The following is a 27282-nucleotide window of genomic DNA, read 5'->3' on the forward strand; positions in this document are numbered from 1 at the left end:
TACCTTGGTGATTGACTCCTTGCTGCCCTTACACCAAGGAAACAGAACAGGATTCCCTTCTCCTTCTCTTCTAGTCTTTGGACATAATGGTGAATTTCAATGAGTTTCAGACAATTGCACCTTAATGGCTGTAACTCATAGATTGTATGCTGGATAGTCATTCTTTTCTAGTTAGCCTTGCCAAAGAAAGGAATTCTCCACTTGTTCTAATGATATTAAAAGATGAATGATCATTATGTGCCACACATTCTGGATCTCATGGTGCAATACTTTTTTGACTCCGTATGTGAGCTATCACAGTGGATGACCTTGGACCTACTTTCATGCCCAATCAATTACTTCAGATATGTCTCAGAAGCACTGTGCTGGGTGACTGCTTCATGCCAGCCTCTCCATGATGGCTTTTTTCCCCAAACCCTTAGTGAATGTCACCATGGATGCATCAACCATAGGGTAGTGATGTTAGGGAGTGAGAGCATTGTTTAGTTAACATTGCCCAAGGTGTCTGGTCACAGTTGGAGGGCACTCTAAATAAATGGCTTAGAGGTTAGGGCAGTCACTCATATGTTTTAGGATAATCTTCCACAGGATCAGTAGCCACACACTGACAGTAGTGTGATATGTCAGTGAACAAAATCATTCCTGTCTCCTTTGTTGAGATTTGGAAGTGGGCCATGTCCTCAAAACACTTTCTGGTAGCAGTTGACATACCAGCAGAAGCCAGCTCACTGGTGGACAGGCTTGACAGGTGCCTAATGATGCTGCACAAGTAGTTCCTAAGCTGATTTGGTGGTGCATATAATTTCTCACTGATGGAGGAAGCCTCACTGTAGGCTTTTTGCCATCCTGATTGATGACGAGCAATGAGTTCTTTTCACTAATTTCGCCTATGAGACAGCATTCTCAATGACACCTTAGTCCAGCAGTGGCCCACTAGTGTAAAGTAAGCCTTCTTTCCCTTATCCCTCATTTCCAAGTTACAGCAGAAAGCCTAGACAGGCAAGGTCGAAGTCATTCTCATTAGCCCATATTGCCTTGACAGTTCCATTAGTAATGGCCTTTTCTCCTGGAGAGGCCTCTCTGGTTGAGACTTTTCAAGACCATTGTCTGCCTCTCACCTGGTAAGCCTCATCCCATTATTCATGCTGTCAGACTTGGCATGATGTCTCCATTTCCACTGAAGACTAGGAACCCTCAGTACTCTGATGCAGCAATCGGCGTCCTTTTTTTCTGCCAAGAATCCTATCACCACAAAGATGTACAAAGGTTAAGGGACGCATTTTTGCGCTGTGGGCATTGGAAAGGGACTTGGACCCCTGTTCTACACTGAAAAGTGTAGTTCTAGGTTGTCTAGCATGTATTTGCTGGTTTGAGTCTTATTCTGTTAAAATTTATATGGCAACTATTTTTATTTTTTTTATTTTTTTTTTTGGGATGCTAAAATCCACACTTAGCTTCCCTTAAAGTTTGCAAAACTTTTCTCAAGGAAACCTTTCACCTGAGACCACCAATAAAGGAACCCATTTCTCCACAGGATTGCAACGTTCTTGGAAAACTTTTCTGCCCCTTGCTTCATCATATGCCATTCTACCCAGAGCCCCAAGTTTATCGCCACGTCTATCAACTACTCTCCTCTAGATTTTTGTATGTAAATGCTTAAAAGTAGAACCTATGGATGTCCTGTGGGTCCAGCAGTCATCTTCAGCCAGGGATTATTCCTTATGACCTATCCACTAGTTTCTCCCCTGTGGTCTACTGTGTGTTCTCAGGGTGGTTGTGCAGTGAAGACATGCCGACATATTACTTCCACCTCCATGAAAACTCAGCCAAGGCCCTTCCCAATCACCTATTCTGGACACACCTCCCCATCACGTCCCCAGTCTCCACCTAAAATCAGATATGGGGAAGTGCTCATAGGACTACCCTCCCTCCCTTTGGGATGGAAACTCCCATCTTTCTATACCTCCAGAGCAGCCTGTTTTGGAAATCTGTTTAGCAGCTGTTATATCAGCCAGGCATATCTCTAAACTTTAGGCCTTGAGCATAGTTTCTTAGTGTTTCATTATGATATGTTAGTACAGTGCACAACTCCTCCTTTGCTTCTAAGGTGGCTAAAAAAATATCCAACAATAATCAAACTGTTAATTTACCTGTTTCTTTTCTTAGCTGTTTGAACAAGAGAGGATTTCTTCACCGTTGCTTGTATGTGCACAAGATAGCTGTATTTTTGCCTTCATGTATTAAGGATTTTGTTTTCAACAGACATGGTACTAAAGTTTCAAAAGTAACAGTGAGAATGTCACTACCTGACTGGATTAGTTTTATTTATGCAAAGCATGGAAAATTGCTTCCGAGTTTACTTAAAGCACATTCCACCAGAACAGTAGCCGCCACTCAGATTTTCTTTCATTATGTTTCCATTCATGGTATTTATGCAGATCCTGTGTAAGAATCACTGGGCACCTCTGAAAAACACTGCAAACTAGATGGTGTCCCTCTGCCTTTGGAGGTGCTGTCATCTGAGGTATTCTTTTCTGAGCCCTGGCAGGTTGGTTGCTGGAGACTTAATCCTGTCAGAATAGGAAAATGAACTTGACCATGACAGATACGAAAGTTATGTACTTGTCATAGATTTGCATGGTACTTGTCATGATGATAGATTTGCATGGTTGTGTTTCATCATCTTCTGCACCCCCCCCCCCTGCCATGTGGCAGATGGTGTACAGAATGTTTAGCTTAGGTGTTTGTGAATGCTGATTTATGATCAGAGTGGCCTACACTGATCTGAAGAAGAAGGCAAAGAGCAAGGGATTGTTGATAATACTGAGGAGTTGAAGCATGGGAATGTTTGCATCAGTCCTGATGCACCTGTGAGCTGAAGCTGCACTCTTGTCAGTAGAGGAGGACGAGCAATGACCAGGCTGATTTAACATTACAGTAAGTACATAACTTTCATTCATGTTTGGAGGCTGTGGTGAGTTGCTGCCTATATCTGTTTGCTTTGCTTCACGAATCTTCCCAGGTATTTCCCCTGGTATATGCATACCCAGTTCCAAATTCCACTTTTACCTCAGGCAGGTACCCTAGATATAACTCTTTGCTGGGTGGACCCCCTGACTCCTTTGGGAATTGACCTTGCGATAATTCATTGTTAGCTCTGGGAAGCAAGGGATTTGAAGGGGAGTTGTTTGTGAGGAGCCAGGAGTCATCAACCTTATGGCAGCTGATCACCAGCTCTTGCTGCGGGAGCAGCTAATGCAATGATGATAAAATGTTGTCTCCACCCTGTGCTTACCATAAAATGTCCTCTGTGCTTCCTGCCCACCACCAGAAGCTGCCTGGGCATCAGGGTCTCATGTCTGTCCTCTTGGAGTAGGGGAGTTGGCAGTCAGCTGCTTCATCCTATTCAAAACTGGGCAACCCTGCCAGCAGCCTGAATCCTTTTATAACTCTGGATGTTCTTCGTGTTTCACTGTTGCAGTCATCACACTTGGGTTATTCTGCCAGGGGTAGCCCTCAGTCGGCCCAAATACCAGAGACTTAGTATTTCTGCATCGGTTGCTGTCGCTTCAGGACTGACGTCAGGTCATCAGGGGGTGTAAAAACAGGCAGCTGACACCATTACATCAGTCTTTCTTGCCAAGGAGCCTGAAGCAGAAGCAGTTCGCTCAAGTGCCGGTTGGCCGCTACCTGAGTTTTCGTTTCCGAAATTGAATCATCCTGAAGTTTTCTAAAGCTAAGTACCTTGTTAGGGATCCTTTTTTCTTGCTGTAACTAGTGTCAGAAAAAGTTAACAATTGTCTCGCCTGTGGAAAGCAAATACCACACCGAGATTTTCATTCTTACTGCGTCACATGTTCAGGCCCAGACCATGACATACCTAACTGTCTGTTTTGTGCTTTGTTCAATGCCCAAACTATTTGTTGTTGGGCCCTTATTGTAGCTAAATAAACCATTTGTCAGACATTCATTCCAACGTGGAACTTAGTTGGCGTGAGGACCAAACCCTACAGCTGTACCAGTGGAGAGTCTAAGTGGGGATCTGGAGGGAGACAGATATAGAAAAATCCAGACCCTGGGCTGAGCGTCTTCTCTGTGTGCCCTTAAGGGAAATTATGCTTGATGCAGAGAGGTCTGCATCTGGAAATATTGAGCGTATCCATTTGTATTCCAAGTGAACGTCTCTCTCCAGCATCAGTGGTGAGGATTCAGTCTCCTTGAGTACTGGCCCAGTGTGGGGACGTCACTTATTGTCAGTGGTGAGACCATTACATGCTTTTATATTGGTGAGCAGTGGTGTGGATATTAATTGAACTCCTATAGCCTGTAAGTAGTTGTCACTAGGGTGTACACTCAAGCAGCCACAAAGTAGACTTTCAGAGTTTCATATCACAGTAGTTTTACTTTACTTTTTGTTAGCTTAGTTAGTCAGGGAGAGCAGGCAAAGATGTCAGCAGAGGATTATGGCAAGCTGACAAGGAACCAGTTGGCTGGGATGTGCCAAACCAAAGGATTGGTGCATGCTAACCTGACTAAAGGGAAAATGATTGCAGCCTTAATCACAGCTGCAGCACAGACCAGCAACCAGGAAGGCATTCAGTCTGGCATTGGGGATGTACAGCTCTCTGAAGCAGGACAATTCAAATTTTCCTCAGAGGACTTAAAAATACATCTGGAGTTAGAGAGACTTTGAGCTGGAAGCCAAACATTTGAAACTAGAATCATCAGAGACACTGAGGTGTTCAGAGGTTGAAGAAAAGGAGAAGCAGAGTCAACATGAGAGGGAGATGCTGACTGCTCTCCAGGGTCATGGAGGTAATGGGGAAGGGAATAACCAAACACCAGAAGCAATAAAGGTTAGTAAATTTCTTCCACAGTTTGCAGACGGTGATAATTTTGATAGTTTTATTCATATATTTGAAAGGGTGCGTAAAGAATATAATGTTGACCAAGGGCTTTGGGTAGGGTTCCTGACCCCCTTACTCCATGTTAAAGCTGTAACTGCTGTTTCTAAGTCATCCGATACTGATTGATTAAACTATGCTACAGTTAAAAAATGTTTATTGGAATGTTTTAAGTTAACACCTGAAGCTTACAGAAAAAAAGTTTCGTGAGCATAGACGCAAGGCAGATGAAAGTGTATGTGATTATATTTCTGAACTAAGGACTTATTTTCATAAGTGGGTGGGAAGGTGTCAGGTTACCACTTTTCAAGGGCTGGCAGACCTTTTGGTGAGGGAACAAGCCCTTAGCACTTTGTCTGAGGATATGAGAATGTGGTGGCAGACAGGGAATGCAACTCTGCAGATGAACTGGGGAAAAAAGGGATCGCTACTTAGCAACCAGGGCATCATTGCATTGAAAAAGGATACCCAGTGCTGCACGTGGCTATAAGGGAACCCATGATGGGTAGCCTAAACCGCCCTAACAGAGTCGGTCAGTAACAGGGGAATCCACTAGTTCAGGTACACGGCCAGGATCAAGGGTTAAATGTTTTAAATGTAACTAGTGGGGCCATGTAGCATATAGATGTCCACTGACAGCAAGGTAGGGAACAAAAGTTGGGGGAGCCAGCAAGTGGGGATAACAGAATGCCAGTGGTAAGTTGTCAGAGACAATAGGGGTACCAAATTACAACCAAAGTTTGTATCCTGTCTTGGTGGGTGGAAAACAGGCCACTGCCAAGAGAGAGAGAGCCTCTGATATAACCATTGTGAAGCCTGCAGTGGTTAGAGAAGAGCAGTACTTGATGGGCAGTCCACTCCAGTCAGAGCTTTAGGAGGGATCCCATTCCAAATGCCGTTGGCCAGGATTCACCTTGAGTGGGAGAGTGGAAAAGGAAGCAAGCAAGCAGGTGTGTTTGAGGATATTCCTGCAGATGTCTTGATGGGGAATGATTTTGATAGTGCAGTACCTTGTGTGCATGCAGTGACACGCAGTCGGGCTTGGAGATGGGCATATGTGGGTCTGGTAGCCTGGGGGAGACCTAGACAGACGGCATCCCTGAAGCCAAGACTGGTGATGTGGCTAATTGAGGGAGGGAGCTACCCTGTAGCAGCGGAGCCTGAAGATGAGCCCCAGCTGCTGGTAGGTACTAATGTTCCCTTGGACAGATTGACTGCAAGGGCAGAGGTGAGTGATAGTACCCAGGCTGACAGTGAGGCACCGCTGTCAGAAGATACCAGACTTCCTGTGGAAGGGGATCTGGGAAAAGTCACAAAGACAGAGTTGAGACAAGATGTTCATCGTGCATACAGCTGCAGTCATAACAGATGGGTTATCCTGCCATCAGGCGGGTCCTTGGTTGGCCGAATTCCAAAGTCTAGGTCCGGCGTCGGTTGTCGTCTCTTCTTCCCTGACGTCAGTAAGGCAGGGGTATAAAAGAGCCAGCCGACGCCATCTTCTTCAGTCTTTCTTGCCGCGCGGTGCCCGAAGCAGAAGCAGTTCGCAAGTGCCGGTCGGCCAGCTCCTGAGATTTACGAAAATATTTCAGCCGAAGTCTTCTTGAAAGCTAAGTACCCCGTTGGGGAAACTTTTCTTGCCTCACGCCGATGTCAGACAAAGTTAATAATTGCATTTCATGTGGGAAGCAAATACCGCATAAGGATTTCCACTCTTTCTGTATTCCTTGCTTAGGCCCAGACCACGACGTCTCGGCCTGCCGTTTTTGTGCTAGATTCAACAAACGCACTATTAAGCATTGGGCGGAGTTCGCCCATCACTATTTTGGTAAAAAATTTAATTATATTATGTCGTTGGATACTCCGACTCCTGTTTTGAGTAAAAGACGCAAAGATAAGGACCGACATACGAGGTCCGCGACTTCTACTTACACCACGCTAAGGCTGACTACCGGTTCTCTGGTTCTCAGCGAGGCGCCTACGCAGCCCCCGAGTACCGATGACACTTCATTACCGGTGTCTTCTGTGCCTGAGGTCGCAGGCTCCTCGGCCCCCATTCCGACTACAGATACCGACGCCACTCTTGGTGGAGAAACTCAGAGTTTAGACAGGCCTGCCACTTCTCAAGGTGTCTTCAGGCCTTCCTCCTTCTCTATTAAGGCTTTTACAAAATCTAAGGCAGCCATGAAAACTAAAAAACAAGGACCTCAGACCCCCTCTCAAGGCCCCATGCCTAAAAAACAGATGCTTAAAATGGCTGAGGATTTGATTACTCTTATCAGGGGTTCTCAACCCCCCTCGGACAAAAGGCCCAGATTAGAGGAAGACTACCCTTCCTCAGATCAAGCCTCTATTACCTCTGAACATTCTGAGGACCAGGAATATACATATTCTCCTTTTGAAGACTCTGATGCAGAGGAGTCTATTCCCTCGGTCTCCCCCCCTGAGGACTACTCTTTTGGGGAAACCCTACATACATTGAGGGAACACTTTCACTGGGAAGGCCAAGATTACTCAGATTCCAAGAAAAGGCTCCGGGATTTTCTTTTGCTCCCCCAGCATAGGCCTCTGGCTATCCCTCCTGTCTTAGATATATTAGATGATGTGTACACAGAAGCCAGCCTCAACCCAGATTCTTTACCTCCAGCTCCTGTTAAACCAGACAGGTACTACCGGGTTCCTGATTCACACCAGATGTTCTTCGTGTTTCACTGTTGCAGTCATAACTGTAGGGTGCTCCTGCCGGCAGGCAGCCCGAGGTCGGCCAGAATCCCAAAGTCTGGGTCCGGCATCGGCTGTATAAGCTAGTATCCTGACGTCAGTACGCCTTGGTACATAGCCCTCAGCCGACATCATCTTCTCCAGTCTTTCTTGCCGTGCGGTGGAAAGCAGCTCGCAAAACGTTGGTTGGCGATTTTCAAACAGCGTATTTGGTTGTTGTCGGTCCGAAGTTCTTACTTCTCTTCTCAAAGCTAAGTACCCCGTTGGAATCTTTTCTTGTTCCTCCGATGTCAGAAAAAGTTAATAATTGTATAGCGTGTGGGAAACAAATACCTCATAAAGATTTCCACTCTTACTGTCTACCTTGCTTAGGCCCTGACCACGACGTTTCTTGTTGTCGGTTCTGTGCCAGGTTCAACTCTCGTACTATCAAGCGCAGGTACGATTGGGCTTTAAATTATTTTGGCAGACGCTTCAATTACAGAATGTCGGACACTACCGGAGTTCAAAAGAAGCGCAAAGACAAAGACAGGCCTCCGAGGTCCAAACAGGACTCGTTGCAGCTGGAGCCAGCGTCCGGTTCGGCTGTTGTCAGTGAGGCGCTTTTGCAGCCCCTGTCGTCCGCCACTTCTGAACCGATGGCCGATACGGACTCCCATGGGGAGCCATCAAGGCCCACTATTTTAACTGCTGCAGGACCTTCGGACGTCGCTCCTTCAGATGGGTCCGGAACCGCTGTGCAGGTACCGGCTTCTGAGGGGGTTTTCAGGCCTACTCATATCACTATTTCAAAGGCAAAGGCAAAGACAAAGACTCCTACTAAGTCTAAAGTTTCAGCTCAAGCTGCTTCTGAATCCACTCCCAAGACACAAAAACAATTATTGAGGATGGCTGAAGATTTGCTTACAATGGTTAGGGGTTCTCACCCCCCTCCTGAGAAAAGGCCTCGACAGGATGTTACTCTGGATTCCTCTGACCAGGCTTCTGTATCTTCTGTTTCTTCCTCTGATCAGGACTATTCCTTTCCCCCTTATGAGGATTCGGATGCTGAGGATTCTTTGCCTTCGGCCTCTCCGCCTGAGGATTTTTCTTTTGGAGAAACCTTGCATGAGGTGAGGGAACATTTTCATTGGGAAGGACAGGAATATTCTGCTTCCAAAAAGAGGCTTAGAGAATTTCTTCTTCTTCCTCAGCATAGGCCTTTAGCTATCCCTCCTGTCTTGGACATTGTAGATGAGGCTTTTTCTGAGGCTAATTTGAATCCTGATTCCATGCCTCCTGCTCCTTCTAAGCCTGATAGATTTTATAGGGTTCCTGACTCTCATTTATTTTTTTTTAAAAACCCTTCTGCAGATCCTGAAACTATTTCTCAGGGTTCTAAGGCTGCTAAGGTTGCTACTTCTAAAAATCCTATTCCCTCTGAGAAGGATTCTCGTGCTTTAGACAGGTGGGGTAAAAAGGTATATACTTCTGCTACCCTGTCTGTAAGGGCTTTAAATTGCCAGTTTCATATGTTTAAATATCAGCAATTTCTTTTGTCTGTTTTAAAGCAAAAGCTTGCTTCCCTTCCTGCTTGTGCAGAGGATAAGGAACTTCAGGATGTTTTGCATGCTACTGAACAGGTTAACAAGCATAGCTTACATTGTGGTTTTGATGCTTTGGATGCTTCTTGCAGGGCTGCTGCCTCTGGTACTGTGATTAGGAGACATGCCTGGCTTCGTGAACAAAGTTTACTTGAACAGGTTAAGGCTAAGTTATTAGATGCCCCTGTTCAACAAGATGTTCTTTTTGGTTCTAAGGCTGAGGAAGTTATTAAAAAGATGGAAGAAAAGGCAAAATCCATGCAGACTGTAAAAGATTTCTTGCAAGTTCAGCCTCCTAGGTTTTCCAGGAATTGGCCCTCTAAAAATTGGTCCTTTCCCACGTCTGACAGGCCTCAAAGGGGAAGATATAGACGCTCCAGAGGTCGTGGTCAAGGCCAGACCTCTTACAGATCTAGACAATGGACTGCTTCTTCACCTAGAAGGGGAGAAGACAGATCCCAATCTCAAAGAAAGCAAACTCAATGACTCTCTTGGTTGGGCTTCAGGACCCCTTCACCTGGACGCCCCTCTCGGAGGAAAACTGTCTCTTTTTTTACAGAAATTGGACTCGTATTACCCAGGACAGATGGGTATTGGACGTGATTTTAAAAGGTTACAAGTTCCACTTTCACACTTTGCCAAGGACTCACGGTTGGCCAGATCTGCCAAAACTTCAATGGTCAGAGGCAAGTGGATGCTCTTCTGGCCATGAGAGCCATAGAGCCTGTTTCTCTCTCGGAAATGAGAAAAGGGTTTTATTCAAGGCTGTTTCTGGTTCCCAGAAAACAAAACTCATGGAGACCTATTCTGGACCTTTCTGTGTTAAACACCTTTTTGGAAATTCCAAAGTTCAAGATGCTTACTCTGCAACAGCTAATTCCAATGCTCTCTCAGGACGCCTGGATGGTGACATTGGACTTAAAGGAAGCCTATTTGCATATCCCTATCAGACAAGAACGCAGGAAATTCCTCAGATTCAAGGCAGGTTCGAGGCACTTTCAATTCTCTGTTCTGCCCTTTGGTTTATCTACTGCCCAGAGTCTTCACCAAGTGCCTGGCACCAGTAGTGGCTTACTGCAGACTTCAGGGGATCCAGATTTACCCCTATTTGGACGACTGCCTTATTCAGGTAGACAGCAAAGATCTTCTGCTTCAACATCTGGACTTTGTTCAACGTCTTCTCCTACTACTGGGATTCTCAGTGAACATAAAGTCACATTTGATCCCTTCTCAACAAATGGTATTCTTGGGAGCCCTCTTAAATGCAACCTTACAAAGGGCCTTCCTCACTCCAGAAAAACAAACTCAGCTGGCTTCTACTTTCAACACCTTGGCAACTCTATCTCAGCTCACTGCAAGGAAATTCCTGCAGGCTCTGGGCTACATGGCTTCCTGCATTCTGTTGATTCCAAACGCAAGGCTTCACATGAGAAAGCTTCAATGGTATCTGAAAAGTGTATGGTCACAGCATTACCACGATCTGGATATTCTGATTCCTCTGATCCCCTGCCTCCAGAAGGAGTTCCTCTGGTGGTCCAGGGCTTGCACTTTAAACGAAGGAAAACCTTTTCGTCTCCCTCAACCTACTCAAATCCTAACCACGGACGCATCGGATTATGCTTGCGGAGCACACTTTCTAGACAATTGCCAGCAGGGAACCTGGACAAAGGACCATCTTCACTGGCACATCAATCTGAAGGAAATGTTGGCAGTTCAAAATGCCCTTTAGCCTTCAAAACCTTTTACAACCAGGGCCTCTGCTAATTAGACAGACAACACCACGGTCATGTGGTACATCAACAAGCAGGGGGGTTCTCATTCATACCCCCTTTGCAGACTAGCTATGGGGTTATGGGACACAGCTCTAAATTTGAATCTGCATCTCCAGGCTCAATTCATTCCAGGGAAACAGAATCTCTTAGCAGACACCCTGAGCAGAAACATTACAGATCCTCACGAATGGATGCTAGACACCAACTTGTTCAACAGGATTACTGCAGTTTGGTGATGTCCCCAGATAGATCTGTTTGCATCCCATCTCAATCATCAGCTGCCTCGCTTTTGCACCAGGTCCTTCCACAAAACAGCATGGAGAGTGGATGCCCTGTCCTTCAGCTGGAGAAGCCTTTCAGCATATGCCTTCCCTCCTCTTCCTCTACTGCCTTTGGTACTACTGAAGATAAAACAGGACAAGCCCAAGTTCCTCATCTTGATTGCTCCAAATTGGCCTCGACAGTTTTGGTATCCAACCTTAAAGCTCCTGTTCTCGGGGCCTCCTTGGATTTTCCCACTGAACCCTTCGCTTCTGTCCCAGCATCAGGGTCAGTTACTACATTCCAATCTCAAGACCCTTTGCCTGGCAGCTTGGCTTTTCAAAGGAATTTGATTTCCTCTAGTCTTCCCAAACAAGTTTTGGATGTTCTTTTGGAAGCTAGACGGCCTAGCACTAGGAAATCCTATGCCTCTAAATGGAAGAGGTTTTCTATTTGGATGCAGGACCGAGGCTTTGATCCTCAGGTTCCTGATCTCTCCTCTATTTTGCTTTACCTTTCGGAACTTTTATCTAAAGGACTTTCCTTTTCTTCCATTAAGATACATGCTTCTGCTATCTCTGCGCATTACAGTTCTGATCCTCCTGTTTTTTCTCATCCTTTGGTGAAGCAGTTCTTGAGAGGGGCTAAAATTTGCGGCCTCCAAGGACCCCTCCTGTCCCTGCCTGGGATCTTAATTATGTTTTAGAAAAACTTACTTTGCCTCCTTTTGAGCCTGCTGCATCTTCAGATATTAAGTTTCTGTCCTGGAAGACTGTTCTTTTGTTAGCATTGACCTCTGCCAGAAGGGTCTCAGAGTTGCAAGCTCTCATGGCTGTGGAACCATACCTTATTTTCCATCAGGACAGAGTATCCTTGAGGACCAATCCTACTTTCATGCCTAAGGTGATTTTGAAAGTGGCTTTAAATCAGACAATTCACCTTCCTACTTTCTTTCCAAATCCTCAAAATAAAGGGGAAAGGATTTTGCATTCATTGGATGTGCACAGACAGTTACGATTTTACTTGGACAAGACTAAAGATTTCAGAAAGTCTAACCAATTGTTTGTTTCCTTTGCCTCCAGTTCTCTTGGAAAACCTATTTCTAAACAAACTATTTCCAAATGGATTGCTTATGGAATCAGATTTTGTTACACTCATCATGGGAAACAGTTTCCAGGGACCATTAGAAGTCATTCTACTAGAGCAGCTGCTACTTCTACAGCTTTCCTCAGAGGAGTCCCTACCAAGGATATCTTGGAAGCTGCCACTTGGAGTTATGTGCATACTTTTTCCAAGCACTACAATCTCCCCTTGTTTTCTAAGTCTAGGGCAGGCTTTGCCTCTGCTGTCTTGCAGGGTATTCTTGCCTCCCCTTCTTCTATCTAAAGCCTCCTCTCCCTCTACACTGCTTTGGGATTCCACCCTACAGTTATGACTGCAACAGTGAAACACGAAGAACATAGTACAGTTGTGTACACCTACCATAAATGTAGATGTTCGAGTGTCTTCACTGTTGCAGTCTGTTTCCCTCCCTCCTATCCCTCTTTTCTCTTATTTGTGGTGTATTTGTGTTTCCTTGTTGGATTCATTTTTGATTTGTTGGGGACTTCTGACATCTAGGGCAAGAAAGGCTGGAGAAGATGGCGTCGGCTGAGGGCTATGTACCAAGGCGTACTGACGTCAGGATACTAGCTTATACAGCCGACGCCGGACCCAGACTTTGGGATTCTGGCTGACCTCGGGCTGCCTGCCGGCAGGAGCACCCTACAGTTATGACTGCAACAGTGAAGACACTCGAACATCTACATTTATGGTAGGTGTACACAACTGTACTTTCCTATACAAAAGCCATACTGCTGACCCAGAAACTATTTCACAGGGTCCCAAGGGAATTAAGGCCTCTACTGCTAAAAACCCATTACCTTCAGAGAGAGATTCCAGAGCTTTGGAAAGGTGGGGGAAAAAGGTGTATACCTCGGCCACTAACCATGAGGGCATTAAACTGTCAGTTCCATATGTTAAAGTATCAACAGTTTTTGTTATCTCAGTTGAAAAGCAAAATGACACAACCAGAACAACCAGATTTAAAAGAGTTGCAGGATTTGTTGCATAGTGCAGAGCAAGTGGGTAAACATACCTTGCAGTGTAGTTTTGATGCTTTAGTGGCCTCATGTAGAGCTGCTGTTACAGGGTCTGTCATACGTAGACATGCTTGGCTCAAAGAGCAAGCCTTACCAGATCATGTCAAAGCTAAATTACTAGATGCACCTCTTCAAAAAGATGTATTGTTTGGTGTTAAAGCCGAGGAGGTACTAAAGAAAATGGAGGAAAAGGCGAGATCAATGATTTCCTGCAGGTACAACCTCCACGTTTCAGCAGAAACTGGCCTTCAAAAAATTGGTCCTTTCCAGCCACGGACAGCCCTCAAAGAGGCAGATACAGGTGCCCGAGGGGTAGAGGGCAATCTCAAGGATCATTCAGAGCCAGACAATGGCAAGCACCAACCCCAAGAGGTGGAGAAAATAGATCACAGTCATTCAGAAAGCAGACACAATGACTTTCCCCTTTACCTGCCAAGCAAAGCTTTAATGGCAGCACCTTTAGGTGGAAAACTGGCATTATTCTCGAAAAATTGGCATATTGTCACAAGAGACAAATGGATTCTGGACATTATAGACAGAGGTTACAGATTCCACTTTCACACCCTTCCAAAAATGAGAGGCATGCCAAACCTGCCACAAAATCAAAGGGCAGAGGCACAAAAACAAATTTCAGCTCTCATGGACATGAAAGCTATTCAAGAGGTACCTGCAAAAGAACAAGGTCAAGGGTTTTATTCCAGACTATTCCTGGTGCCAAGGAAAGACAAAGATTGGAGACCTATTTTAGACCTATCCATCCTAAACACATATTTACAAGTACCACAATTCAAGATGCTCACACTACAGCAGCTTCTTCCCATGCTGGGCAAGGAGTCTTGGCTGGTAACATTGGACCTCAAGGAGGCATACCTGCATGTCCCTATCAGACAGGATTGCAGAAGATACCTCAGATTTCTTGCAGGTTCAACCCATTATCAATTCTCTGCATTGCCCTTTGGCTTATCTACTGTGCCCAGAGTGTTTACGAAATGCCTGGCATCAGTAATTGCCTTCTGCAGACTTCAAGGAATACAAATATACCCATATCTGGACGACTGCCTGATCCAAGCGGACAGCAAGGACATACTTCTGAAACACCTGGCGTTTGTAATAAAACTGTTGAACTTTCTGGGATACACAGTCAACAAAAAGAAATCAAAACTAATACCCCCTCGAACAATAATTTTCCTGGGTGCCAGCTTGAATACAAACACCCAGATGGCCTACCTCATGCCAGACAAACAAGGGCAACTATCTCAATACTTCAGCAAAATAGCAAACCTCACCAGGCTGACTGCAAGGAAAGTCCTGCAGGCTCTGGGATTCATGGCATCTTGCATCCTACTGATCCCATGTGCAAAGCTGCATATGAGGAAACTTCAATGGTACCTAAAAAACATATGGTCTCAACACAGCTGCAGTTTGGAAACAATTATACCACTCATTCCATGTCTTCAAAAGGAATTTCTGTGGTGGGCTCAAGCATGCCAAAGAAACATAGGTCTCCCTTTCTGCATACCTCAAGCAACTGATATCATCACAACAGATGCCTTGGACTACGCCTGGGGGGCACACATGACAGATCAGTGCATTCAGAGAAAATCGTCCCAAAAAGAGAAGCACCTACACATCAACCAAAAGGAAATGCTAGCAGTGCAAAATGCTATTATGGCCTTCAAAGACCTACTGCATCTAGGCCAGCTATTGATAAGGACAGACAACACCACTGTGATGTGGTACATAAACAAACAGGGGGGAACTCATTCATACCCCCTGTGCAGACTAGCCATGATCTTTTGGAACACAGCTCTGGAATTGCCAATCCAACTTCATGCACAATTCCTGCCAGGGAAGGAAAACACACTGGCAGACAGCCTAAGCAGAAATATGACAGATCCACATGAATGGAAGTTGCATCCTCAAGTTTTCGCAATGATAACTCAGGCATGGGGACAGCCAGACATAGATCTCTTTGCTACCCACAGAAATTACCAAGTGAAAAAATTTTGCTCAAGGACCTACCATCCACAGGCCTGGAAAGTGGACACACTTTCTTTCAATTGGACAACATTGACAGTCTATGCCTTTCCTCCTCTCCCTCTGCTTCCCAAAGCTCTATTAAAAGCCAGAGCAGAGAGGCCGAAAATGATTCTCATTGCTCCGGACTGGCCAAGACAACACTGGTATCCACTCCTGAAGAGCCTCACGCATTCACCACCATGGATCCTACCTCTAGTGCCTCTTCTGTTGTCCCAGCACAACTTCAAAACCCTTCACAGCCAGCTCAAAACCCTAAATCTAGCTGCATGGAGAATCCCTTGAATTTCCAACAGACCCTCCTCTCCAAGGAGGTGCAGGATGTCATCTTGGAGGCCAGAAGACCTCCTACTGGAAAAGCCTACTCCGCCAAATGGAAACGGTTTTGTGCCTGGAATCAGAAAAAGGGCCAGAATCCTTGGGTAATAAATTTACCTCAAATTTTACAGTATCTAGCTGAGATGTTAAACAGTGGACTTTCCTTCTCCTCCATCAAAATCCATGCTTCAGCCATTTCTGCACAATACAACACAGATCCTCCTTTATTCTCTCATCCTCTCTTAAGACAGTTCCTCAGAGGGGCTAAGAATATAAACCCCCCAAGGAAACCACCAGTCCCTGCTTGGGACCTCAACTTCATATTGGAAAAGCTGACCCTTCCTCCATTTGAGCCAGCTGCTTCAACAGAACTACAATACTTGTCATGGAAAACAGCCTTCCTTCTGGCTATCACCTCAGCACGCAGGGTTTGGAACTACAGGCCCTCATGGCTGTGCAACCTTTCATCATTTTCCATCAGGACAGAGTTTCCTTATGAACCAACCCTACCTTTATGCCAAAGGTAGTATCCAGTGTAGCCTTGAATCAGACTATTCACTTACCTACCTTTTACCCTAACCCACAAAACAAAGTGGAAAGACTACTGCATTCCTTGGACATTCACAGACAACTTTGTTATTATTTGGACAGGACAAAGTCATTCAGGAAATCTGAGCAACTCTTTGTGTCCTATGCTACAGGTGCTCAAGGAAAGGCCATCTCCAAACAGACAATCTCAAAATGGATAGCCCACTGCATACGCTTTTGTTACTCATTTCATGGAAAAGCTGTGCCTTCAAGCATCAGATCCCACTCCACAAGGGCCACAGCTACCTCTGCAGCTTTCCTCAGGGGGGTTCCTACCAAGGACAGTTTGGAAGCAGCCACTTGGAGTTCAGTGCACACTTTCTCCAAACACTATCACCTTCCACTTTACTCTAAATCTAGAGCGGGATTTGCCACCGCTGTCTTGCAGGGCATCCTTGCTTCTCCTAGTTCCACTTAATGCCTGCCACCCCTACTTAGCTTTGGGATTCTACCCATCTGTTATGACTGCAGCTGTATGCACGATGAACATAGTACAGTTTTGTACCTACCATAAATGTAGATGTTAGGAGTGCTCATACAGCTGCAGTCCAGGTTTCCCTCCCTCCATCCCCTCTTAGGACAGGCCTTATGACAAACACCTTCTCATACAACCTATTTGGGGTATTCTTTTATGGTGTATTTGCTTGCAAACTACTGTTTTTTGATTATTCTATATTGCATGATTACATATGTTTGTTTTGCCTTCCTTCTGGGGGCACCTGACATCTGGGGCAAGAAAAACTGAAGAAGATGGCGTCGGCTGGCTCTTTTATACCCCTGCCGCACTGACGTCAGGGAAGAAGCAACGACAACTGACGCCGGACCTAGACTTTGGAATTCGGCCGATCGAGGACCCGCCTGACGGCAGGATAACCCATCTGTTATGAGTGCAGCTGTATGAGCACTCTAACATCTACATTTATGGTAGGTACAAAACTGTACTTTCAGCTCTTAGACCCTCAAACCCTGCATTACAAGGCTTGAGGGAGGTAGGTAAGGAGGCGCCTGATTCTCAAGGAAAAGGGGAGCCTGTACTGGAACAAAGGGATCTGATATTGTTAATCCTCGTTCATTCCTTACGCATGGGTATCTGTTCTGATCTCGGAACTGAGCCGGACATTTTCCAAGCTTGCTTCAACTTCAAACTCTCGAGCTAAACTCTTACCCACAATCCCCCTCTCCCTGTTGCCTCAGATTTCGTTTGCCGCGTTGCTATTCGGTCGTGTCAAGCTGCTTCTCTTGAGCTAAGTACAGTTATTTGTTGTTAATAAGTCATTCATATTATTTTTCTGTCAGAAAAGTTTCTATTACATTGCCTCTTACCCTATCGCATCTAGCGACCATATTTTCTTCAGGTTTTTCTTCTCTTTTCTCTCTCTTTTTACTGCAAGGTATTCTCCCCTTACCATCCTTAGTAATCCTTCCCTTTTTTTTTTTTCTCATACCTTCGGGTATTCTTTTCTACCATTGCTGGTACCCTTTTCTGTTTAATTTGCTGTCATGGCAGATGAGAAAGGTAGTCCGGGGTTTAAACAGTGTTCTGATTGTGGACACAAACTACCTACTTCTGATACACACTCTTTGTGCGTTTATTGTTTGGGGGTTTCCCACTTGTATGTTGACCCACCCTGCACTATCTGTGAAAACTTTTCAAATAGAACTTTGTTGGAAAGGAAAAACAAGCTGTTTTTGAAGGGACTTCTTAAATTTCCCTTTTCAGAGGCTATTTCTGGGTCGGAGGCCTCAACGCCTCCAGGAGCCCATAAGAAAATCTTGGATGTTCTTCCCAAGGCTAAATCTTAGCCTTCGTCCCTGGCTGGGGACTCCTGCCAACCAAAACTTAAAAAGGCTAAAGTTTCGGCTCCGGAGCTCATTCAGTCAGCCCCAGTGCTTTCGGTGCCTAGACCTTCAGCACCGAGGCCTTTGGCTCCATTAGTGATCTCGGCTCCGTCTTCTCCTGCAGCCTTCACTATATCTGCACCGAGGGGTTCCTCAGTTCAGACTATTACCACTGTATCGGCACCGACCATTGTCTGCGCAGACCTTGACCATGTCGGCTCCGACATCGTACTCTGAACCAACGCCTTTATTGTTGACTCCAGTTTTGTCGGTTCCAGCTTCGGTACAGACAACCACTTTGGCACCGATCCCTGTGTCGGTGCAGACCATGACCTTGGCACCGATGACTTCTTTGGTGCAGACACCCGTAGTCCAGACACCCGTAGTCCAGTCTCTCTCGGCACCGTTGTTCTCTGTGCGGACTGGTGAGATGGGCACCGAGTTTGCCTCTTCTGTGGACAGGCCTGTTTCTCCCTCAGTCTCCGGGAGGTCCGCTAGAAGCCTTTCCGAACATGTGTTGCGTCTTGTGGATCAGGTGCTCTTGGCCAGAGGTATCCCACCCCTCAGGAACTGTCCTTCCTTGGGAGGTGATCACCCTTCTCCAAAGACCACTTCTTATTCTCCTCCTTCATTGCCTTTGAAGTCCATGGATGTAGCACAGTCTTCCCCTTCTGTGGTTCCCTTTATGGATCTCACTAAGGAACCGCAGTTGCCTTCGTGGCAGGAAAGTTTTGCTACGACCGGGGATGTCAGTTGTGACATGCATAGTTTGCTGCTCCACAGCCATCCAGGGACTCCGGGTCAGCAGACTGAGCCACTTAGGGGAGGGGTGACCCCTGTCCTAGACATTCACTCCTCTTCAGGTGGACCAGCCTTCCAACTGATGGAGAAGGCTTTCGCTGCTGCTGGTGATACTGGACTGTCTATCCCTCCACCAGCAGCAGCGAAAGCCTTCTCCAACTGATGGAGAAGGCTTTCGCTGCTGCTGGCGGTACTGGACTGTCTATCCCTCCGCCCTCCTCTGGTACACTGGTTTCACAAGTTGCACCGAGCGGACACCGGGTGCAAGGGCCTCAGGACATATTCCCACAGGAAACCCCTTTTCCGCTGTCTTCTCCAGCTTCTCCCGCTGAGGAAGTCCACCGGAAAAGTTTGTGTAAGAGGAAGCACATGGACTCCACAGAGAAGTCTCTCACTGAAGAGACAGATTTTGATGAGGGGGAAGGATCCCCTCGATCACCCTCTGAGGTATCCTTTGGTGATCTCCTCGAAATCCTGAAACAGGTGACTGGCAGTCCTCTAATCCGACCTCTGAGGAATCTGTGTTCCTGCAGGCCTTTTGCACCTGGCCCCCTGCCTCCTGGGTTACTCCACCTGCCGATGAACTTGTCCAGCTTATCGTGCAGTGTGCTTGGAAGGCTCCTGATACCGTCAAAGCTATTCCCCGGAGGCCAGATAAGATTTTGTCCCCTCCTGCTATAGATCCCCATTGGTCAAAAGGTCTTCCTGTGGATGCATTGGTGGTGGCGGCCGCAACAAAAAAGGATCTAGCAGAAGCAGAAAGCCAGACTGTCCATCCACCTAACAAAGAGTCCCGGGCCCTGAATAGGATAGGTAAGTGCACCTTTGCATCAGTGACCTTTACTATCCAGTCCCTGAATTATATGGCGTACTTTACCAGGCTTCAAAGGGATCTGATTTCTGAGCTCTCTGAAACCTTGGCTGGTGCAGTGTCTGATGAGGTCCATGACAAAGTGGCCTCTCAGCTGGCCACCATTGAGTCAATATCTAACTCCTCTATGCGACTGATATCTCACGCATCAGAAGGAGCTGCTAGAGCTGTGGGTTCAGCTGCGGTCTTGAGACGACGCACCTGGATGCGCTTGTGCAGTTTCGTGGAACCCTTTAAGGTTTCTTTTCTTAACGCATCCATTGAGGCCTCCTCATTGTTTGGACCCAAAGTTAAAAGCACACTGGCCAGATGTGAACAGGACAGTAAGACCCTTTCTGCCGTAGGTGTCCGTTATTATTCCCCTCACTGTGCTTTCTCCCGAAACCAAAAGACTGGGAAGATATGGTTCAAGAAATCTCAGGGTCCTTTCTGTGACACACAGGCCAAGTTCTCCCCTACAGACAGAGGGGGAAACTCACAGGGAAGACTCTCCTTTCAGGGCAGAGGGGATCCGCATAACCAGGGTTCCAGGGATTCTTTCCCAGGCCAATCCTACCAGCGCTCCTGAAGAGCGGCCCAACTCCTTTCCTCTGGAGGTGGTTGGGGGACATTTCTCCTTGTACCCTTCTGCCTGGCTAACCATCACCACCGATTCTTGGGTACGAAGGATTATAACCAAAGGTTATCATATCCCCTTCAGTCTTTGTCCTGTCCCTTCAAAAAACCTTCCCAACGTTCCACCCAGTCAAAGGGAAGAAGCAGCACTAGAGATAGAAAAGCTGCTAAGAAAGAGAGTCATCTAAATAGTCCCTTCAGACCAGATAGGATCCGGATTCTACTCAACTGTTTTTGGTGCCAAAGAAAACAGGGGACTGGAGACCAATTTTGGATTTCTGTGTATTGAACAAGTTTGTGAGAGTACAAAAATTCCGGATGGTCATAATAGTCTATCCTCCCGCTTTTGGAAAAAGATGATTGGATGTGCTCAGTAGATCTTCAAGATGCGTACTACCACATAAAATGGACAGGCAATCAAGAAGATTTCTGCGGTTCTGTGCGGGTGCCAGTCACTACCAGTTCAGAGTACTGCCCTTCAGACTCTCTACAGCCTCCAGAGTGTTCACAAAGTGCATGGCAGTTGTCACAGCTCACTTGCGACTTCAAGGATTCCAGGTGTTTCCATACCTAGACGACTGGCTCATTTCTGCCCCCACCAGACATCTACTGGAAGAAGCCCTGGCATACTTTCTCCTCGCTGCTCAAAGGCTAGGCATAACCATAAACTGGCAAAAATCCAGTCTCACCCCATCTCAGTCGACAGAATTCATAGGGGTTATCTTGGACACAAAGAACTTCAGAGCTGCTATTCCAGAGCATACAATTTTAAGGATAAAGCAACAACGGATTCCAATCCTTTCAAGGAGAAATCCACGGCTCACTCGGTCCTACAGCTGTTGGGTTCCATGGCAGCCTTCATCACTATTGTCCCCCCTAGCCAGGTTTCACATGAGGTTTCTACAACGGCTACTGCTCACCCAATGGTATCCTTTTCAGCATCCTCTTTCAGCCATGATTCGAGTAACCCACAGGTGCAAACAGGATTTAAATTGGTGGATGACACACAATCTGTCACAGTGGTCTCGCCCCTTCTCCCCCCAGCAACTCAAGGCCACAGTGACCACGGACACCTCCCTGATGGGGTGGGGGGGGGGCTATGTCAGGGACAGACAGTCCAAGGCACATGGTCCGAATTGGAGGCCCATCTGCATATAAATGTTCTAGAGCTGAGGGCGGTGCTTCTGGCGTTGCAAGCATTCCATCCCCTGCTGCCGTCTGGGACCATTGCGATTCAATCAGACAACATGGTGGTGGTCTGGTACATCAACAAGCAAGGTGGAACCAAATCTTACCCCCTTTGTCACGAGGCCATGAGGATATGGCAATGGGCGAGGGCTACCAACCATTTTCTTCTAGCAACACACATTCCCGGGAGTTCCAACGTGATAGCAAACTCAGCAGGTGCATTCTTCAACTTCACTAGTGGTCCCTGAATCCCTTGATAGAGACAGAGATCTTCCACTGCTGGGGCCGTCTTTGCTGCAATCTCTGCATCCCCGACCAACTACAAATGCAGCAACTACTACGCCCTGATTCCCCCTCCGGGACAGTCATCCAGGGATGCTCTAGTCCATGATTGGCCCTCGGGTCTTCTTTACACATTCCCACCCTTTTCCCCTCATTCCCCAGTTTCTGAAGAAAGCCCGTCGGTTGAAGAGCAAGGTGATCCTCATAGCACCATATTGGCCTCGACAGATTTGGTTCCCCTTCCTTTGGCCTCACCTACTAGATCGACCATGGATTCCCCATCCAAACCCGGAGTTGATCTCATCCACAGAACCTGATTCATCCCAACTTGAACAGCCTGAAGCTCATGGCTTGGCCACTCCAATTCCCTTGATTGCCAGGCAGAATGATCCTTCTTTACCAGTACGTGACATTCTCATTGCATCTCATAAGTCTTCCACTAGAATTACTTATCTGAGCAAGTGGAAAAGATTTACCTGTTGGCTGAAAGATAAACAAGTAGATCCCTTCTTAGCACCAGTGTCGATAATACTAGACTATCTGTCCGACCTTTTCCAATCGGGTCTGTCGGCCTCTACCATTAGAGTTCATTTGGCTGCAATTTCTAATTTTCATGAGGGTGTCCAAGATTCCTCTCTTGTGTCCCACAAATTGTGCAAGGCCGTCAAAGGTGTGAACCATCTGAAGCCACCTTTTAGAGAACCTATTCAACCATGGGATTTATCATTAGTTCTACAAGCTCTGACAATGCCACCTTTCGAACCAGCCTCCTCTTGCGACCTCAAGTATTTGTCATGAAAAACCTTGTTTTTGGTCGCCATTACTTCTGCCAGACGTATTTCGGAGCTTCAAGCTTTATGTATCAAGAGTCCATACTTGATTTTTCGTAGAGATAGTGTATCTGAGAACTAATCCATCATTTCTGCCAAAAGTGATGTCTGAAATGTCCATTAATCAAGCCATTGAATTGCCAGATGTTCATCGTGCATACAGCTGCAGTCATAACAGATGGGTTCTCCTGCCATCAGGCGGGTCCTCGGTCGGCCGAATTCCAAAGTCTAGGTCCGGCGTCGGTTGTCGTCGCTTCTTCCCTGACGTCAGTGCGACAGGGTTATAAAGGAACCAGCCGACGCCATTTTCTTCAGTCTTTCTTGCCGCGCGGTGCCCGAAGCGGAAGCGGTTCGCAAGTGCCGGTCGGCCAGCTCCTGAAATTACGAAAATTTTGCAACCGAAGTCTTCTTGAAAGCTAAGTACCCCGTTGGGGAAACTTTTCTTGCCTCAGACCAATGTCAGACAAAGTTAATAATTGTATTTCATATGGGAAGCAAATACCACATAAGGATTTTCATTCCCTCTGCATTCCTTGCTTAGGCCCAGACCATGAGGTCTCGGTCTGTCGTTTTTGTGCTACATTTAACAAACGCACCATTAAGCATCAGGCGGAGTTCGCCCAGCACTATTTTGGCAGAAAATTTAACTATATTATGTCGTCGGATACTCCGACTCCAGTTTTGTCTAAAAAACGCAAAGATAAGGACCGACACACGAGGTCCGCAACCTCTACCGACACCATGCCAAAGCCAACTACAGGTGGTCCGGTTCTCAGCGAGGCACCTACGCAGCCCCTGCCTACCGACGACACTTCATTGGCGGTGTCTTCTGTGCCCGAGGTCGCAGGCTCCTCTGCCCGCACCCCGACTACAGATACTGAAGCCACTCTTGGTGGTGAAACTCAAAATGTAGACAGGTCTGCCTCCTCTCAGGGTGTCTTCAGACCTTCCTCGTCTTTTTCCATCAAGGCTTTCACTAAGTCTAAAGCAGCCATGCATTCTAAGAGACCAGCTACACGGGGCCCTTCTCCAGGCCCCATGCTTAAAAAACAGATGCTTAAAATGGCTGAGGATTTAATTACTATTATCAGGTGTTCTCACCCCCCCCCCCCTGGACAAAAGGCCCAGAGTGGAGGAAGAATCCCCCTCCTCTGACCAGGCCTCCATTTTTTCAGAGCACTCGGATGAACAGGAACATTCTTACTCCCCCTTTTGAAGATTCTGATGCAGAGGAGTCCATTCCCTCTGTCTCCCCTCCAGAGGATTACTCATTTGGGGAAACCTTGCATACCTTAAGGGAGCACTTCCACTGGGAAGGCCAAGAGTATTCAGATTCCAAGAAAAGGCTTAGGGATTTTCTCTTGCTACCTCAGCACAGGCCTCTGGCTATACCTCCTGTCTTAGACCTACTAGATGATGTGTATTCGGAGGCCTGCCTTAACCCGGATTCTTTACCTCCAGCCCCAGTCAAACCTGACTGGTACTACCAGGTTCCTGACTCACACCAATTTCTATACAAAAGCCATGCGGCTGACCCAGAAACTATCTCACAGGGCCCCAAGGGAATTAAGGCCTCCACTGCTAAAAATCCTTTGCCTTCCGAGAGAGATTCCAGATCTTTAGAAATGTGGGGAAAAAAGGTATACACCTCGGCCACCTTAACCATGAAGGCATTAAACTGCCAGTTCCATATGTTAAAGTACCAACAGTTTCTGTTATCAGAGTTGAGAAGCAAAATGTCACAACCTGAACAACCAGACTTGAAGGAGTTGCAGGATTTGATGCATAGTGCAGAACAAGTGGGTAAACATACCTTGCAATGTGGTTTTGATGCTCTAGAGGCCTCATGTAGAGCTGCTATTACAGGATCAGTCATACGTAGACATGCCTGGCTCAAGGAGCAAACCTTACCAGATCATGTCAAAGCTAAATTCCTAGATGCCCCTCTACAAAAGGATGTATTATTTGGTGTTAAAGCTGAGGAGGTATTAAAGAAAATGGAGGAAAAGGCTAAATCAATGCAGACAGTGAAAGATTTTCTACAGGTACAACCTCCACGTTTCAGTAGAAATTGGCCCTCCAAAAATTGGTCCTTTTCAGCCACGGACAGACCCCAAAGAGGTAGACGCCTGAGGGGCAGAGGGCAATCTCAAGGATCGTTTAGAGGCAGACAATGGCAAGCTCCTACACAAAGAGGTGGTGAGGATAGTTCACAGCCATTCAGAAAGCAAGCCCAATGACTTTCCCCTTTGCATACCAAGCAAGGGTCAAATGGCAGCACCCTTAGGTGGAAAACTGGCATTATTTTCGAAAAATTGGCATATTGTCACAAAAGACAAATGGATCCTGGACATTATAAACAGAGGCTACAGATTCCATTTTCATACCCTTCCAAAAATGAGAGGCCTGCCAAACCTGCCACACAATCAAAGGGCAGAGGCACAAAGACAATTTTCAGATCTCATGGACATGAAAGCTATTCAAGAGGCACCTACTCAAGTACAAGGTCAAGGTTTTTATTCCAGACTATTCCTGGTACCAAGGAAGGGAAAAGATTGGAGACCTATTTTGGACCTATCCATCCTAAACACATTTTTACTCGTACCAAAATTCAAGATGCTCACACTACAGCAGCTTCTTCCCATGCTGGGCAAGGAGTCCTGGCTGGTAAAATTGGACCTCAAGGAGGCATACCTGCATGTCCCAATCAGACAAAATTGCAGAAGATATCTCAGATTTCTTGCAGGTTCAACCCATTATCAATTCTCTGCATTGCCCTTTGGCTTATCTACTGCGCCCAGAGTATTCACGAAATGCTTGGCATCAGTAATTGCTACTGCAGACTTCAAGGGATACAAATATACCCATATTTGGACGACTGCCTGATCCAAGCGGACAGCAAGCACATACTTCTGAAACATCTGGCTTTTGTAATAATAATGTTGAATTCTCTGGGATACACAAAAAGAAATCAAGGCTAATACCCTCTCGGAAAATAATTTTCCTGTGTGCCAACTTGGACACAAACACCCAGATGGCCTACCTCACGCCAGAGAAACAGGGGCAACTAACTCAATACTTCAGAAAACTAGCAAATTTCACCAGGCTGACTGCATGGAAAATCCTGCAGGCTGTGGGATTCATGGCATCTTGCATCCTACTAATCCCATGTGCAAAGCTGCATATGAGGAAACTTCAATGGTACCTGAAAAACCTATGGTCTCAACACAGCCACAGTTTGGAAACAATATTACCACTAATTCCATGTCTTCAAAAGGAATTTCTGTGGTGGGCTCAAGCATGCCAAACAAACACAGGTCTCCCATTCTGCAAGCCTCAAGCAAATCAAGTCATCACAACAGACGCCTCGGACTACGCCTGGGGGGTGCACATGACAGATCGGTGCATTCAGGGCAAATGGTCCCAAAAAGAAAAGCACCGTCACATCAATCAAAAGGAAATGCTAGCAGTAATAAATGCTATTATAGCTTTCAAAGATCTTCTGCATCCTGGTCAACTATTGATAAGGACAGACAACACCACAGTAATGTGGTACATAAACAGGGAGGAACCCATTCATACCCCCTATGCAGGCTGGCCATGTCACTTTGGAACATGGCTCTGGAATTACAAATCGAACTTCAAGCACAGTACTTGCCAGGCAAGGAAAACACGCTGGCAGACAACCTAAGCAGAAATATGACAGATCCACACGAATGGAAGTTGCATCCTCAAGTTTTTACAGAGATAATACAAGCATGGGGAAGGCCAGACATAGATCTCTTTGCCTCCCACAAAAATCACCAGTTGACAAAATTCTGCTCAAGGACTTTTCATCCACAGGCCTGGAGAGTGGACGCTCTCTTTCAGTTGGACAACGATGATCGTTTATGCCTTTCCGCCTCTTCCTCTGCTGCCCAAAGTTCTATTAAAAACCAGAGCAGACAGACCAAAGATGATTTTCATTGCTCCAGACTGGCCAAGACAGCACTGGTATCCACTCCTGAGGAGCCTGACGCATTCTCCACCATGGACCCTGCCTCTAATGCCTCTTCTTCTGACTCAGCACAGCTTCAAAACTCTTCACAGTCAGCTGAAAACACTCAATCTGGCCGCATGGAAGATTCCTTAACATCACAACAGACCCTACTCTCCAAGGAGGTGCAGGATGTCATTTTGCAGGCCAGAAGGCCGTCTACTAGAAAAGCTTACTCCGCAAAATGGAAACTGTTTTGTGCCTGGAATGAGAAAAAGGGCCAGAATCCTGGAAAACTGAATTTACCTCAAATATTACAGTATCTAGTTGAGCTGCTAAGCAGTGGACTTTCATTTTCTTCCATCAAAATCCATGCCTCAGCCATTTCTGTAGAATACAACACTGATCCACCTTTATTCTCTCACCCCCTCTTAAGACAGTTCCTCAGAGGGGCGAAGAACATAAAACCCCCAAGGAAACAGCCAATACCTGCTTGGGACCTCAATTTCATTCTAGAAAAGCTGACCTTGCCTCCCTTTGAGCCAACTGCCTCAACAG

This window comes from Protopterus annectens, chromosome 9.part0, assembly GCF_019279795.1.
Source record: "Protopterus annectens isolate FY-2018-M chromosome 9.part0, PAN1.0, whole genome shotgun sequence".
In the NCBI taxonomy this organism is placed as follows: Eukaryota; Metazoa; Chordata; order Ceratodontiformes; family Protopteridae; genus Protopterus; species Protopterus annectens.